The sequence below is a fragment of the Rousettus aegyptiacus genome, unplaced genomic scaffold, assembly GCF_014176215.1.
Source record: "Rousettus aegyptiacus isolate mRouAeg1 unplaced genomic scaffold, mRouAeg1.p scaffold_m13_p_12, whole genome shotgun sequence".
NCBI lineage: Eukaryota > Metazoa > Chordata > Mammalia > Chiroptera > Pteropodidae > Rousettus > Rousettus aegyptiacus.
This window is the reverse complement of record NW_023416287.1, coordinates 20,185,916-20,202,535: the sequence shown is the minus strand read 5'-3', so window position 1 is coordinate 20,202,535 and position 16,620 is coordinate 20,185,916. Positions and strand designations below refer to the sequence as shown.

General features: G+C 43.7%; 1 protein-coding gene and 1 pseudogene across 1 annotated transcript in view; both read left to right on the top strand.

Moving 5' to 3' along the window:
• The first annotated feature begins 10,811 nt into the window (after nt 1–10,811).
• Nucleotides 10,812–16,620, top strand: part of KIF3B (kinesin family member 3B) — a 45,641-nt gene continuing 39,832 nt past the window's right edge. The window contains exon 1 of the mRNA XM_016148818.2: nt 10,812–10,898. The gene's annotated coding sequence lies outside the window, so the exon portion shown is untranslated. The remainder of the gene's footprint in view (nt 10,899–16,620) is intronic.
• LOC118610385 lies at nt 13,307–13,425 on the top strand (annotated as a pseudogene).

The window sequence follows — 16,620 nt, the reverse complement described above, 5'->3', positions numbered from 1 at the left end:
TAAGCTCTCCAGGAGCTAAAGTTTCAGCAACGCTGGTTGGAAGGCTATGGATCAGCCAGCAAGCACTGATGCAGGGCCTTATCTGCAACTCCCACCCCTGGCACGCCTCGAAGGTTCCACAAAGCTTGGTCAACAGAGTGGCTTTAGGAGGCACTCAGCAGTGCTCAGTTCGTGTTGAAACATTGCTTACTTATTGTACATTGGGGAAAATATGCAACTAGATAGTCGGACGCTAACTCACGTTAATTCACGCTCACTCATCAAAATCACAGAATAACCTTATGAGATTGGCCCTCTTACTATCTTCATTTTACAGATAAGGGCTCTGAGGCTCAGACAGGTGAAGCACCTAGCTCAAGTTCATACAGCCTGTGAGTTACTTGAACCCTGGAAGTATAGGACAAGTGTCAGTGCCCTTAACCTCTGTGCTGTGCTATCTCATATCACTTAGCAGAGGACATTAGTTTCTCAGTTTCCCCAGCTTGACCAGAGCTTCCCCAAGAAGAAGGACCATGCCTGATGTATGGTCCTCTTTTGGCACCTAACTCAGTGCTTGGCTTATAGGAGTGTTCATTGTATATGTGTGGAATGAATGGATATGCAGAGAAAGCAGTCTGGGAAGGTGAAGCAATTTCTGGCATCATGGGACATTCGTAGAGAAGGTTGGAGTCGAATTGAATGATGAGTTTGATCTAAACAGGTACTCATGGGGAAGAAGAAAAGGAATTCTAGATGGAGGAAACCACATGAGCAAAGGTGCAAATTGGGGATATAATTTGTCTAGTGTAGCTGGATTGGGGGAAGAATTTGGAAAGTTCAGTGGGGTCAGAACATGGCAGGAGCTGATGCCTTGGATGCTAGAGTAAAGAGTTTGTATTCCTGGGAGCAGTGGGGAGCCAATGAAGCTATGATACGAGGGAAGTGACACGATCAGAACTGGGTGGTAGGGCTGTTAATATGACTGTGGGTTTAAAATGATGGAGGTGAAAGACGGTATGACGAGCTCTGGCCCTGTAAATTACTCAAAAATTTTATTGAAAATAAATTCATAAACAAGGTAAAAATTCAGAAAGCATAAAAGAATATATCTGTAGAGTGACAAATAAATGCCCAATTCTAGTTCAGAAACCTCCCCAGAGGCAAATGTTACTAACAGTTCCTTGTAAGCCCTCCAGCAATTTTTCATGCCATTCATGGCTGTACATCTATGTGTATATCCTTTTAAACAAAACCAAACAAAACACAAAACTGTACTGTCTGGCTCTTGTTTTTTTTTTTTCTCATAACATACCGTAGAGTTTTTTCCATATCAGATATGCAGATTTTTTTTTTTTTTTTACCCTCCACAGTTCATAATATGAATGGACTATAATGTATTTAACCTACTGAGTGATATTTAAGTTTGATGATTTTGGCCATCGCAAACCAATTTGCAGTGGAAAACCTGGAATAGGTGTCATTTCCCACATGTGCAAATCAGTAGGATATGTTTCAGCTAGTGGAACTGGTGAATCAAAAAAGTGTGTGTGTTTCTAATTTCAACTGGCATGGCTATCGCCCTCCAACAAAGTGGTGCCAGTTCATCGACCCCAGCATAGTGCCATCTCCTAACACTGTCTGGCTTCATTGATTTTTCATGTGGCTTAAGGAGAAGCCACTCATCTTAGGTCCAGGCACGTTGATTTCTACCCTGGTGCCCTGCTGGCTGTACATAGTCTAGGAGACTTCAGTTCGAATCCCAGCTCAGCCATGTCCCAATGTGTGACTCAGTCAAGTTATTAATCTGTCTGAACCTTGGATTTTGCATCTGTAAAATGGAAATAATGTCTTCAGTCAAGTCTCATCTTACTTTAAAGTCAGGTCCTAAAGTATAAAGACAAAATTTATTTTTCTTTTTGCCCTTACTTGTTAAGCTTGATGTGCTATAACTTCATTCTACTTGGTCAGGTTGTTGTGAGAATTTAAAGAACTAATATTGCCGTTGTGCCTCGCACATAATAGATGCTTGATGATATTAGTGTTGCTATTTGGTGAAACTACAAAACCTTTCTGACCCTCAATTTCTTCAACTATGAACCAGCAGTTAGCAGAGTTCTGCCAGAGAGATTCCAAAGTGCACGAAAATGTTTTGTAATTATGAGGAGGGCCCCAGATATGAGGGATTAAGTTTTATTGGAGCTCCAGCAGCCCTGCTAGGCACTGTCTGCTATAAGCTTCCTTTATTTCTCTCCCTGGTTTTCCAGTATTTTATTTGTTCACAGTGAGACCATCTTTTCCCAGTCATTGCAAATGAGTGAATAGGAACCCTGAGCACTCAGCCTGCTGGGGAGATGAGACAATGGGAGAGACCTCATCCTGCCTCTAGATTAGGCTTCTGAGGAGTAGGCCCAGAGGGAGGCAAAGACCTAGGCCACGCAGGCCAATGGTACTGGGAGGCTGGCAGAGAACTGCCTCTTTATGGCAGGAAAAGTCCTGGCCCTCTCTGAACTCTGATCTCCAAATATAAAATGAGGGCTTTGGAGTGTGTGACCCTTCTAAAAGGTGCCAGGTTTGACCTTTCTAAAGGCTTGGGTGCAAGGCCTAGTTTTAAAATTTATCTAGTACATAATTAATCACTGAGACTCGGTGTCCTCATCTGTAAAATAATAATACAAATTAAACCATTGAACCCTTATGAATAGAGTCCTTCCTCCCATGGAACTTGCTTTCTAGTGGGGGAGAAACAGATAAGAAACAAATAAATATATGATGTGTGAGGACGGGATAAAGACTATGAAAAAGAATGAAATAGGGTAAAGAGGAGAGTGCCTGGGGCGGTCAGGGAAGGCCTCTGTGTCCAGAGGACATTTGGGCAGAGACCTACAGAAGGCAACTGAGTGAGCTGTCTGGATATCTGAAGAAGAGATTCCAGGCAGAAGGAACAGTAAGTGCAGAAGGCCTGGAGTGGAGTGGAGATAAGCCTGGTGCATTTGAGGGACAGAGAGGAGGGGTAGGGGGTGAAGTAGGAGAGGGGACAGAAGCCAAATCAGAGTGGGCCTCACCTCTGGCACTTATGTGAGTAACGTGAGGAGCCATTGAGAGGTCTTGAGCAAAGGTGTGACATGTTCCGACTTAGGTTTTGTATTATCTATATCTCAGTATTATAGTTATCTATTGCTTCTTAACAAGTAACTCCAAAAAGGAATCTCTTAAAGCAAGAATAGCTTATTTCTCATAGCTTCTGTGTGGGTCAGGAGTTTGGGAACAATTTGGCTGAGCAGCTTTTGATCTTTTCTGAGGTCATAGTCAGATACTGACCAGAGCAGCACTCATCGAAGGCTTGACTGTGGCGGGAGGCTTTATTTCCAAGGTGGCTCATTCATGTGGCTGACAGGTTAAGAGCTATTGCTGGGAGGCTTCAGCTTGTCTCACAGGATTGCTTGGGGGACCTCACAACATTGTGGCTGGCTTCTCCCAGAGTGAGTGAGTCAAGAGACCAGGACAGAAGATGTAATGTCTTTTGTGATCTAGCCTCAGGAGTCATACCTCATCCCGTCTACCATTTTTATTGGTCACACAGGCCAGCTCTATCTAGGATGAGAGAGGACTACACATGGGCAAAAGTACAAGGAAGTGAGGACCACCGTGGGCCATCTTGGAAACTGATTACTACAAGTTGTTTTGTTTTACTTAACATTCTTTTGGTGTATAATTCTATGAATTTTAACACGTGTAGATTTGCGTAACCATCACCACAAACAGGATACAGAACAGTTGCATCAAAAAACCCTCCTGTTTCCTTTTGTAGTGACACACTCTTCCCACTTCTAACCTGTGGTAACCACCGATTTATTACTATGGTATTATCTTTTTGAAACTGTCATATATATGGAATCGTACAGTATGTCACCTTTTGAAAAGGGTTTCTTTCAATCAGAATAATGTCACTGAGACTCATTTAGGCTGTTGCAGGTATTGATAGTCCATTCCTTTTTATTGCCAAGTTGTGGTCCACTGTATGAGTATAGATAGCATAGTTTGTTTATAGATTTACCTATTGAATGGGGTTATTTCCTATTGGGGGAATTATGAATAGAGCTGCTATAAGCATTCAAGCACTGTGCTCTTTCTGCTACTCTGACGATATATGTGGTCCCTTATACCGTTTTTTATTGTTGCTGTTTTCAGTTTTTCTCTCTCTGTTGTTCAGACTGAGTAATTTCCATTACTCTATCTTCAAGTTCACAGATTCTTTCCTGTGACATCTCCATTTTACTTTTTAGCCCATCCATTCAGTTTTTTAATTCAGTTATTACATTTTTCAGTTCTAAAATTTCCATTTGGTATGTGTAAGTCTTCTTTTTATGAAAAAGCTGAAAAAGCTCAGGGTCTTCATCCTTCCTTGGAATATTTTTAAAAATAGTGGTAAAACATACGAAATGTAAAATCTGACATTTTAACCAGTTTCAAGCATACAGTTCAGTGGCACTAAATACATGCACATTATTGTGCAACCGTCACCACTACCCATTTCCCGAACTTTTTCTTTGTTCCAAACTAATAGCTGCTTTAAGGTCTTTTTCAGATCATTCCAGCATCTTGGTGTTGGTGTCTTTTCAACTTTTCCCACGTGACCTGAGATATTCCTGCTTCTTTATATTGTGAATAATTGGTCCTGGACATTTTTGAATACTGTAGTGTGAGCTCTGGATCTCATTTAAGTCTCATAGAGAAATATTGGTATTTTGTCTTAGCAGGCAATTGGCAAAATGGGTTCAGACTGCAAACTCCACCTACCTTCTGTGGATTGTGGTTCCCATGTCAATCCTGTTTTGAAATCTTGTGCAATTCAAGTGCCACTTACCCCTGTGTGTGTCACCTACGGGCCAGTTCAGAACTCGAGCGGTGGCCTAACTCCTGATTCAGTTCTCTAAGTCTGTGGTAAGCTGTTTAGGGTAGATCCAATCATGTGCCAATAGAGGGTGAGTCCAGAAGTGTATGAACAACTTGTGGGGTCACTTTCCAGAATTCTTCCCTCGCCGTGATCTCCCTCGGACTTTCCAGTTCTCTAGGGCTTTATTTACTCAACTCTGATGTGCATTTCCCATAACTACATCTGGGGCCAAAGCAATAGGGGTTCATCCTACAGCTCCTCCAGTTAGAGAGGAAGATTCCCCTTTCTCATAGTTTCAGGCTCCTAGAAGCACCTGCCACCACCTCTGCCACCGTGGGATGGCCTGTACCTAGGACACAAGAGAATGGAGAAAAGAAAAGAAGTGGTGAGCTCCTCAGTCTCTCTCTGAGTGTTAGGAGACCTCTTTCCTCTTTCTGGAACCAGATTAGAGGGTTTCTCCTGACACTCCCTCTAATTAATGTCCACTTCTAGGTTTGAGGCTGCATTGAAATCAGCCCAGGGAATACCAGAGGGGAAAAAAAAAGTACAAACTCACTGCCAGCTTGGTGGTACCTAGATTACTGGCCTTCCCCAGTCTGCTTGCTACTGTTGACTTTTCAGAGCCCTCAAGTAGCTGCTTCATGCCTTTTGTCCAGGGAGCTGCATTCAGCAGTAGCGTTAGGGTGGAAACTGCTTACTCGATCTTAGGAAAACAGGAAGCACTGCCTCAGGTCCTCATCAGTCCCTCTGGGAAGTGGAGTGGACAGCGGACTAATAGAGGCCAGGTTGGAAGCAAGGAATCCTATGAAGACAATCAGGGAAGCCTCATAGAGATTACCTCTGGGCTGAGTGTAAAAGATGGGTGGTCGTTTTCCCAAGGGTGGGTTAGAGACCGAGGATTCAGGGCAGAGGAGTCAGCATAAATGATGTCTTGGAGGAGTATAAGTGCAGATTGGGAAATCTGGCGTGATGGGTGCAGGACTGGGGGAGGGTAGAGGGTAAGCACCATTGGAGGGAAGTCCAGAGACAGGTTGGGACCACATGTTAGGAGGTGAGTGGTTGATTTCTGATTTCTATGGGTTGAAGAAAAAGTCCAGGTAATGTTTTCCACTAGTGTGTGAGGAGGGGAAGCCCCCACCCCTAGACCTGCAACAGGATGTGGAGATGCTTGTGGGTGTCTGAGGCCTTGGCAGGGAAAGGTAGCATCTAAGTTAAAAAGCCAATGGCCCAGTTCCTGTGGAGAAAGATTTTACAGCTGCTGAAAGAGAATGCCATACTGCTGCAGTCTTTCTTGGGTCTAATGATCTATGAGAGAGGCCAGGGGCATGTCTGCTTCTGTATCAAAGATAATAAATCTAATATTTATTATTTATTATATTCTCATTGCCTGCAACTGTGAGAAAGGGGAACTTTTCTCTCTAACTGGAGGGGCTGTAGGATGAACCCCTATTGCTTTGGCCCCAGATGTAGTTATGGGAAATGCATATCAGAGTTGAGTAAATAAAGCCCTTGGGAACTGGAAAGTTCGAGGGAGATCACAGAGAGGGAAGAATTCGGGAAAGTGACCCCACAAAGTTATTCATATTTTATTGCTGGAATAAATGACCCCCAAACTCAGCAGCTGAAAACAACAAACATTTATTACTTCATGTAGTTTCTGAGAGTCAGGAATCTGGAATCAGCGTAGCTGAGTGGTTCAGGCTCAGGGTCTTTCATGAGGTTACAATTAAGAGGTTGGCCATGGCTGCATTCATCTGAAGGCTTGACTGGGTCTGGCGGGTCAACATCTAAGATGGCTCATTTACATGGCTGTTGGCAGGAGGCTTCAGTTATTCCCAATTTGGGCATCTCTACAGGGTAGCTCTTGATATGACAGCTTTTTTCCCCAGAAGAAAGGATCCAAGAGAGTCAGCAAGAAACCATGATGGAAGTGATGTACCAACATTTTTACCATATTCTATTGGCCACTGTGATACTGTGATTTATAGAAATATATATATTTGGTCATTAAGATGACAAAAATATATTTCAAAGATTTATTTTGTCTCCATCCATAGTTCCTAGCTCACAGCTCCTAAAATCCTTGAAATTTCCTGAGAGATAAGAGCAATGAGAGCATCTTTTGATATAATATTTAGTCTCTTGTCTTCACTTGCCAAAACCCCTTCAGAGCCATAAAGATAAAATGGGTGTCTTCCTTTTTCTAACAAACCCCTTTCTACCACAACTGGGTTTATATTAATGATGGTGACTTTTGGAAAGCACTGAAGAATGAGGACTGGCTGTGAGGGGAACCAACTGTGAATAGAGGGATGAAAATTTCAGTCCCACCCCCTGATTTCTGGGGAAGTGTGTGTGTGTGTGGAGGGGTAGAGGTTGAATCAATCACCAATGGCCAATGAGTTCATCAATCATGTCTATGAAGCCTCCACAACAACCCAAAGGAGGGACTTTGGGGAACTTACGAGTTGGAGAACCAGAATGGTTCCATGCGCCACTGTGCAGGGCCCCAAACCCCATGAGGACAGAAGCTCCTTTGTTCAGGACCTCACTCTCTGCATCTCTTCATCTGGCTATTGATTCATATCCTTTAACATCCTTTGTAATAAATCGGTAATCTAGTGAGTAAATTTTTTTTTTTTTTCTGAGATCTGGAAGGATACACTTAAAACTGTTAGTAGTGTTACCAATGGGGAGGGAGGTGAAATGAAATGTTGTGAAAGGGAACTTACTACTTTTGCACTTCATTTTTCTTTATGGTTTGAATCATTGTGTTACTGTTCTAAACCACCCAAAACTTAGTGGCGTAAACCAACAATCCTTTTATTCTGCTCACAGATTCTATGAGTCAGAAATTTGGACAGGACACGGTAGAATTGGTTTGTCTCTGCTCCAGGATGTCTGCGGCCTAAGCTGGGAGACTAAAACAGCTGGAGTGCCTGGGCCCAGATGACTGGAATATTGGCCTCTGATAGGACCATTGACTGGAATACCTACAAATGGCCTCTCAGTGTGGCTTGGGCTTCCTCACAGCATGGAAGCTATGTTCCAAAAAGAGGTGTCCCAGAAGGAAGCATCTGGAAAGAGGATATTCTAAGAGAACCTAGGCACGTGATCATGGCTGCTGCCTCTGAGACTCTTAGGTCCTTTATCTCTTGAACCTGAGCATCTCAGGGAAACTGAGAAAACTCGATAATTACAACTTATAATTTGTTGTTGTTGTTTCCTTTCTGTACCTGGAACCGATCCCTTTTGTAAATATTTATGTATGGATTTATTTATTCCCCAAGCATGTTCTAAAAAGGATTTGAAGATGCTTATAAAAATTCATACAGCATAGTCATATGATTAAAATACATATAAACAGATCAAGAAACCAAGGCAAAGGGAAGGAAAAGTCGAAACAGTAAATTGAGACCAGAGGAGAAGTTAGTTCTTAACAATACATGCTGCAAAGTCTTAAGTAAATATTTGGCACTGCAGGGTTGGGAGGGATTATATGTTATTTGATCCAGTTCCCCGGCTGGCTCTTGAAATCCTTTTCCATCACCCTACCAAGCAGCCAGCTAGCCTCAGTTTGCACAAGTCCAGTAATGGGGAGCTCACTACATTGCAAGGTAATTATAACTGTTAGAAAGTGTGGACCCAGGAATCACAAACTCAAATGCTTCCAAGAGCCAGGTAGGCAATGAAAATGAATGAACCAGGTTGATGTGGGGCGGGGAAGCATATTGCAAAGTGGAATTCACAAATCCAGTTTAACAGGGCAACCTACTCCCCCCTGGTGTTGTTGCCATGTGAGAACACAGGCCCAGTGTGGCCACACCTTTGGATATTTCAAGAGTAGCTGGAAATCCCAGTTTATGTGGGAAATCTCCCAGTTTTTAAAATGTTGGCAATTAATTCTCTATTTTATAAAACACTGAGCAGGCCAAATAAAGCACAACTGTTTGTAGATGCTGCTCATGGTCTACCAGTTCATGGGTAGGGACAGGGATAACCAAGATTTATAGTTTGCCAGTCACTGGTCTGCTGAACATGCATCCACAAGCTTCATCTCAAATCAAACTTGTGTATTTGTGTTTCCTCTCCAAGAGTCTCGGAGCCTCCAGTGAGGAGGGGAAGAGAATATTTTTTTGTCTTACTGCCTGAGAGATGCACCCAATATTTGCAGAGGACTTGTGAGAGGTGAAAGGATTGAGGTAGGGCCACCTGGCTGTAGGCAGAGGTGAGAGTGTGGGCTCTGGGTTCACATGGTAATGATGTTACCTTGGCCAGTTTCCCCATCTGTTGCGTGGGAATGATAATGGTACCTTTATAATTGGTGATTGTAAGGATTGATGTTTGACTCATTGTAAGTACTCCATAATGTCCTTTCTGGGACTTTCAGTTCTTCTGTTGAAGAGGAATTTGCACTCAAAAGGCTAATCAGCTCTTTGTTCTGCTTCTGTATATATACTTGCTGCATAGGCCTTACTCAAAATTAACTAAAGACTCATCTTCCCTTTTGCTTGTTCTGTCTAGGCAACAAATGTTAACTGTCTGTACCCCCTAGCAACTCCTGAGCTTTGTAACTCTTTGTAACTGACTGCAACCCATAGCAACTCCTGCGCTTTGTAACCATCTGAGGACAAATTAACCAACAGGCTCACGCCAAATAAGCTCTATATAAGCAAAGTTGCAACTAAGTTCCCTGCCCAGATCTTCAGCTTGATTTCTCACAGGTTGATTTTTACAACATTTCTGCAACACTGTGGCCTTCCTCTTGGTTTCCTTACCCTAGGCCACCACTTTATACCTGTGGATTATGTCTCCCTCACCTACCCATGTATTCTCTTTCATTTTATTCCCTGATCCCATTTTCCTACTGGTCAAGAATGTGCCTTTGAATTTCTTTACTTTGATGCTCCTTGAAAAAATCCAAAAGGACCAAAGATAACATACAGCTGATAAATGGCAGAGCTGGATCTCAAATCCAGGTCTGACTGACTCTCAAGTTCATGAACTTTGAAACCACACTGTGCTCCTAGGGCCAAATACTCACTGGCCGTGAGAAAGCAAGTGTCTTGCCCACGGCCCCACAGCCATCAGTGGCAGAGGTGAAATCCAAACTCATATCTGTCTGGCTCCTTTACCTGGCACTCCCCAACTCCCATATAGAATCTTCGGTTCTCTCACATGGCTATTTCCCTACATTTTCACTATATTTCACTATGTTATCATCTCCCCCACAAAAATTCTGTGAGGGCATCCATCAGGAGTCATGCCCAATTTGTGGGTGAGGAAACTGAAGCTCAGAGAGGAAAAGCAACTTACCCAAGGCCACACAGAATTGGTGGATTTAGCAGATAGTCTAGAGATGAGGGGAGCCCAGCCTGGCCTGGTATGGTGGCACTGAAAATGGAAAAATGTAGATAAATAGGAGAAATATTTGAAAGACCAAAGGATATGCTGACAATATGCTGACTGATTGGATGGGGGGGGGGAATGGGTGAAGAAGAGGGAGGGGTCAAGAACGATTCCTAAGTTTTTGGCTTGAGTGACCCGGTGGAGTCTAAATGGGAACTATCTCAGCAGCAGTTTGAGACGCAAGTCTTTTGATAGATGTGACAGTGCTTTAGGAAAGGTCAAAGGGGACTGAAGTCGTGTGGCGCGACCATGACAGTGCATTCCATTTTACAGATGGGGAAACTGAGGCACCAGATACAGGCGAGTGAAGTCAGGTCGCTGTCTATTCACATTTCTTAGATGGGTGACAGGACCAAAGCGTGTTGAACACCTACTAGGCGCCAATACCGTGCCGGCCCCGCCCCTCCCGGCAGACTCTTTCTGCCCGTCCTCTGTGTCCTAATAAAGTTATTGAAATTGACACGAGTTGCTAAGGAAGTGGGTCGCTGAGCCGGGTTGCTAAGGAAGTGAGCGGCCGCCGTCTCTCCCCATCCGGGGCAGCGGGGAATGGCTGAACCCAGGATTCGCCGCCGCCCCCGCCGCCGCCACCGCCGCCCGCTTTTGGCTCTGACCGCAGGTGAGTCGGGGAGGGGCCCAGGAGCCAGCGGGTCTGGGCGGATCTCTCCAGCCGCCTGGGATCTTCCCGGAGGCCTGCACGGCGCCGCCGCCCAGCTTCGCTACTCCGCGAGTGGGAGCATCTCTGCCCTGCTTCCCCAGCATCCTCCAGCTGTCTGGGCGGCCTCGCCCCTCCTTCCCCGGGCGGAGGTGCGGCCAGATCCCCAGACCCTGCTGCGAGGGGTCGGGGTCCACCCTGCGGGGTCTAGGGCCTTGGTCTGGAACTTGGCTCGGGAGGGAGGCGAGGAAGCGAAAGCCTGGGGTCTGAGCCTCGGCGCTTGCCCCAGCTCACTGTGTGACCTTGGGCAAGTCCCTTGCTCTCTCTGGCCTCGGTCAATCTCTGTGTCCAAGGAAGTCGTAAGACTTGCTGCTCACAGTGGTTAAGATGATGAGTGTATATTGAAAGTTCCTTAAATTGGGAGAGAGAGAATTCTTAGGGCACCCTAGCCTGAGGGCCAAGAGTCCAGTTTGGAGTCTGAGTGTCTGCGTTTGAGACGCTGCATATCCAGTTAGTAATTGCGTGGCCTGGGGCAAGTTAATCTCTGAGCTTTTTCTTTATCTCTAAAATGGGTTAATGAACCACTGTGGGAATCTAATAAGACAAAGTAAGTCAAGTAGCTTGTCGCATACTAAGTGCTCAACAAGCTATAATGAGGCTTGGGAGGTGGTTTGGGCAAGGCTTCCAGATGACTTTAAGACAGTTTGGATTTAGGTGTGTAGAGTGTGAGTTCATATGGGTATTCTTCCCACTATTGACAATCCCCACCGTCAGTTTTACTTCTCCATTCTTCTCAGTGCAGGGAAAGTGGTGCGAACTGCAGGTAGCCCTGGTGGGCAAAATCCTGAGGTCTAGTCCTTGTAGGTGGCTAAAGTTATGGTCTTACTTTCTACTTGGATCTTGTTGACCCTTCCAGAAGAAAAAGGATATCTTAACGTCTTTTGGAAAGTGCTTAAAGCATCATAGCCATTTACAAGTATATAATTAAGAAGCACTTTTCGGGTACATTACCTCATTTAATCTTCACATAGACTTGCCAGGTAGGTGGTGATGTTATCTTCATTTCATGGCTGAGGAAAATGAGGCCCAGAAAGGTAAATGACTTGCGTAGGAATCTTATAAAGTGGTGGAGCTGGACACATTTCCAGTTAAATCCTGTATTTTCTTCCCCATACCCTGATGTCTCTGATTTCTTAACAGTAGCTCTTACCAAGGCACAGGGGTATTCTTTTGTTATTCTGTTGTGGCTACAGGCTTGTCTGCTAGTGGCAAGGAAATAAGATTTTATATAAAGCTTCATTTAAATAGATACCATCCAAAGTGTGGACCTCAAAAAGAGCTGGAATTTTTAAGAGGGGATTCTCTGTCCCTCAGTCCCTTCCTCCTTAAAATGAGAGGAGTAGGCTAGATGATATCTGAAGACCTTTTCAGTGCCTTTGTGCAATTCTAGTGGCGTGCTTCTGGTTTAAAAGCATGGAATCAGGCTGCCTAGGTTCCAATCTTGGCTCTGCCGTTTCCATGCTGTGCCACTGAGCAATTTACTTCTTTGTGCTGCAGTTCCCCTCATCTGTAAAATGGGAATAATAATAGTATCTACCACGTGTGGCTACTGTGAGGATTTATTTGAGTCTAATACAGGTAAAGTGGCCATTTTAGTAAACATTAGCTATTGTTATTTAGGCTTAACATAGTACCAATGCTATACTTTATGTTCTGTTTTGGTTGGTGAATGAATAAATTAAAGTTTGTGCTGATAATAGCAAGTCTGTCAACCTCAGGGACACTGCAAGGTTAAAACAGCTGTCACAGTATTACATAAATGTCAGTATTATTGTAGGGGTTAATACATGGGAACCTGCAATCCTATGCTAGATTGGGTTCAGAGAAAAATGAAAGCTGATGTTAGGATGCTATCATGGTTTGGTAGCTTGACTTCCAGTTCAGGAAATGATTACTCAGTCGTTATATGCCAAACAATGGAGGATGTGGAGATCAGCCCCATCTCCCTATCCTTCACTGACCTTAGAGCTTAGTTTGCAAATGACTAGCATTTGAAATAATTTAACGTCTTTAAATAAATTCATATCTTGTGTTTGCCCCTACAGCAGAGTAAAGCTGCTGATTCAGAGCTCTTCTTTTGTGTCCCTAGCCTTCTGTCGGGTGCCTGGGTAAGAAAGCTCAGTTTCCGCTAAGCCCTTTCATCCACTGATATATGTGTCCCTGAGAAAGTGCCTTTTCTTGTGCTGGTTAATAATACACTGCTCTCTTTATGCTGCCTAATGATTAACAAAGATGCTTAAATGTGCCTTCACTCATTTGTTCTTATCAGTAACTCTGCAAGGAAGGTAAAGTGCAGATTGAGAGCCCCGTTTTGCTACGGCCATGCCATCCTGAATATGCCCAATTGCATCTGATCTCGGAAGCTAATCAGGGTTGGACCTGGTTAGTACTTGGATAGGAGACCATCTAGGAATACCAGGTGCTGTAGGAGTTAAAGAAAAAGGGGGGGGGGGCCTTATTTTACTATTGAGGGACCTGAGGTAAGAGAAGCCATACTATCGGACATGGCCCATTTCACATTGGAATCCAGGTCTTTGGGCTCCAAGTTTAGTGCTCTTGCCCCTATACTGCCTCAGTTTCATTCACTCAGCATTTGCTGAGCACCTGACATGTATGTATCAGGCCCTGTTCTGGCCTGGGGATGTGATGGTAGTGAGGTAGATGAGATCCTTGCTCTTATGCAACTTACATTCTAGTGACAGCAACAGAAAAATAAACCAATAAATGAAAAAGATAGTGTGGATAGGAATAAGTACTGTGAAAACAATAAAATAGTGATGCCATAGAGAGTAATTTCTTGAAGGGATTGGGGAGCTACCACTTAAATTGGATCACCAGAGAAGGCCTCTCTAAGGTAGTGACATTTTTGCTGAGATTTGCTGCCAGAAAGGACCCAACCATTTGAAAATGTTGCAGAAGGAACAGCAAGAGTAAAGTCTCTGAGGTGGGAACAAGCTTGGTAAATTCTGGGAGCTGAAAGGAGGCTTGAAGTGGTTGGAACAGGTGAGCTGGGGAGTGGTCAGGGAAGAAAGGAAAGGAGGGCCAATGTCAAGCTGGAGGTGAGGCCTCAGATCCGATAGGGCCTTGTAGGCTAGAGTAAAGAGTACGGATTTTGTTCTAAAAGCAATGGGAAGGCATCAAAAGCTTTAAGAAAGGGATGTGATGTGATCTGTGTTTATGTTGTTTAAAAAATCACTTTGACCTCTATGTGGTCAGTGGATTTTAAGGGGCATAAGAATAGAAACCGGGAGAGTAGTTTGGAGGCTAGGTAAGAAATGATGGTGACCTTTTAGTGTGGTGGCAATAGAGATGGTATATAAGAGAATGTATTTTGGAAGTAGAACAAGCAGGATGGTGGTTGGGGAGATGAGCTAAAGGAATCAAGATGACTCCTGGTTTTTTGGCCTGAATAATTAGGTGGATGTTGGTGGTGCCATCTGCCTCTAAAATGATGAGAGAACTTTTTGGTAAGGTGCCCTGTGAGGAAGAATTAGCTGTGATTCTCTCTGAACCCCTTGGAGGAGAGGCGCAAGGTATAAATATACTATCTTATAGTCTGGGGAGGAGATCCCAGATTACAGCCAGGTGCTTCTAACTGAAACCTGCATGGTGGACATAAACCCCACTTTTATCACAGTCTGGCTCTATGCCAGCTTGTGGAGTGGCAGGTGTGGGCTTTGCCAGGGCAGTGTCCATCTGTCTTGTGTTGTTGGCATTGCTGTCCTAACTCAAGATCTTGGCTGACAAAGTCTGGAAGGAGGCTAGCCAGTTCTGGGAGAGAAAATGAAATCTCTAGTGAAGCTCACTCTCAGTGCCTCAAATGGCCACACTCTCCATGCCAAAGTGATTCTTTCCTTGACCATTGAATGACATTCTAAAGTTTCAGAGGTTTTGATTTGGGAATCTCTTGAAAAGCTGTTGTATTCTGCAAGAATTCCTAGAGGATTTTTTAATGGAGTATCTCTTCGGAGTAAGGGAATTCAAGCTTCTACCTATACTAATAATTGCATGTGTAAATTTAGGCTTTACAGTGTTGTAAATTCAACATTGTAAATAGTGAAATGAATAATCCCACCATCTCCACTTGTATAGCTTTGTTTGCAGTTTAGAATGCTCTTTCATCCACATTCTCATTTACTAATGTGCAGTCGGTTGAGATCATATGGAATGTATATTAGCCCCAGTTCACAGATGAAGCATTGCGATGCTGAGGGTCATTCATTTTTGTCAATAACATTAAGCATCACATAGATGCTGGGTTAGGTAGATCCTCGCTGCTCAAAGTGTGTTCTGGATGACAGAGGCGCACACATCCCCTGGAAGCTTACTCGAAATGCACAATCTAAGCCTAGATCTAATAAACCAGTCTGCATTTTTACCAAGACCCCTTGGGTAAATTTGCTGTGCACGTTAAAGCTTGAGATGCACTCGTTTGGTAATAAGTAGCTAAACTAGGACTTGCCAATGATAGCGGTAATAAAAGTAATAGGAATAGCTAACGTTTATTGAGCCAAACACTGTTCTAGATACTTTACACATACTTTTTTCATTTAGTCCTCACAGCAGCCCTGTAATTTGAGTAGTTACGATTCCCACTTTCCAGAAAAGGAAAGTAGAGGCACAGAAAGGTCAAATAACTTTCTCAGATCTGCCGACCCCAAGTCCATTGCTCTTTCTGCCACTCACTTGTTCATCTGTTTTCCAGGTGGGCAGTACATTCCTAATGTCTCGTCAAAGACCTTTTTCTTCTGTACCTGGGTAACTAATTTTAAATGCTTATGAAAAAAAGACTGCAAAGAATGTGTGAAGAAATTAGGGGAAATACCTTTGAGCTATTTTAACGTAATAATGGGTGTCAGTTACTTGACTAATAGGCAACAAACAGGTATCCAGTTTGTAAGAGGGCTGCCTTTCACACTTAGTGGTCTCATTCAGGGCAGAAACAGCTGAAGCAGGTAGGAACTGTGAGCTTGTCTTCTGAGTCATTCAGCCCTCAACTGTTTTTTGATTCTGCTGATAATATCTACACTAAGTGAGAAGAGGGTGACTAAAGTCCTCTGTTACCTGCAGACTAATTGCAAACGATTCAATTTTATGGTGCCTTGGTTTTCTCTCTTTGCTCTACAGGCTGATTATTTTCCTTTCAGTATCTCCTTGTCTCCCCAGAATCTTAGAAAGATTTCTTGGTCAAGGTCTACACCCTCCAGGAAATTCTGGTGTGTAAAGACAGTGAGATCTGGGTGGAGGTATGAATTCTAATAGCAATTCTGCCACTTGCTGTGTAACCTGGGGCAAGTAACTCTAGCTTCTCTGGCTTTCATCTCTCTATATGCAAAATAAGGACTTGGGAAAGTCTCCCAGGCTCTTCCACCCATGTCTGAAAGTTGGGTGATATTTTCTTCTTTCTTGGTGACTTCATGCTGGGCTTTCTCTCAGACCTTCACAAGTGGGACTTTTAGAGCATATTTCTCGGCAGTCTGAGATTACTACAGTCAATTCATCTTAGCATCACACATCTGCACTGCAGCTTGGGATGTTCGAGTTTAAGTCTCGGTTAGCCGTGGGAACACTTCGTGTCTCTTCATTTCGTCACACTGATTGCAGACATTGAGTTCTTCACATACAG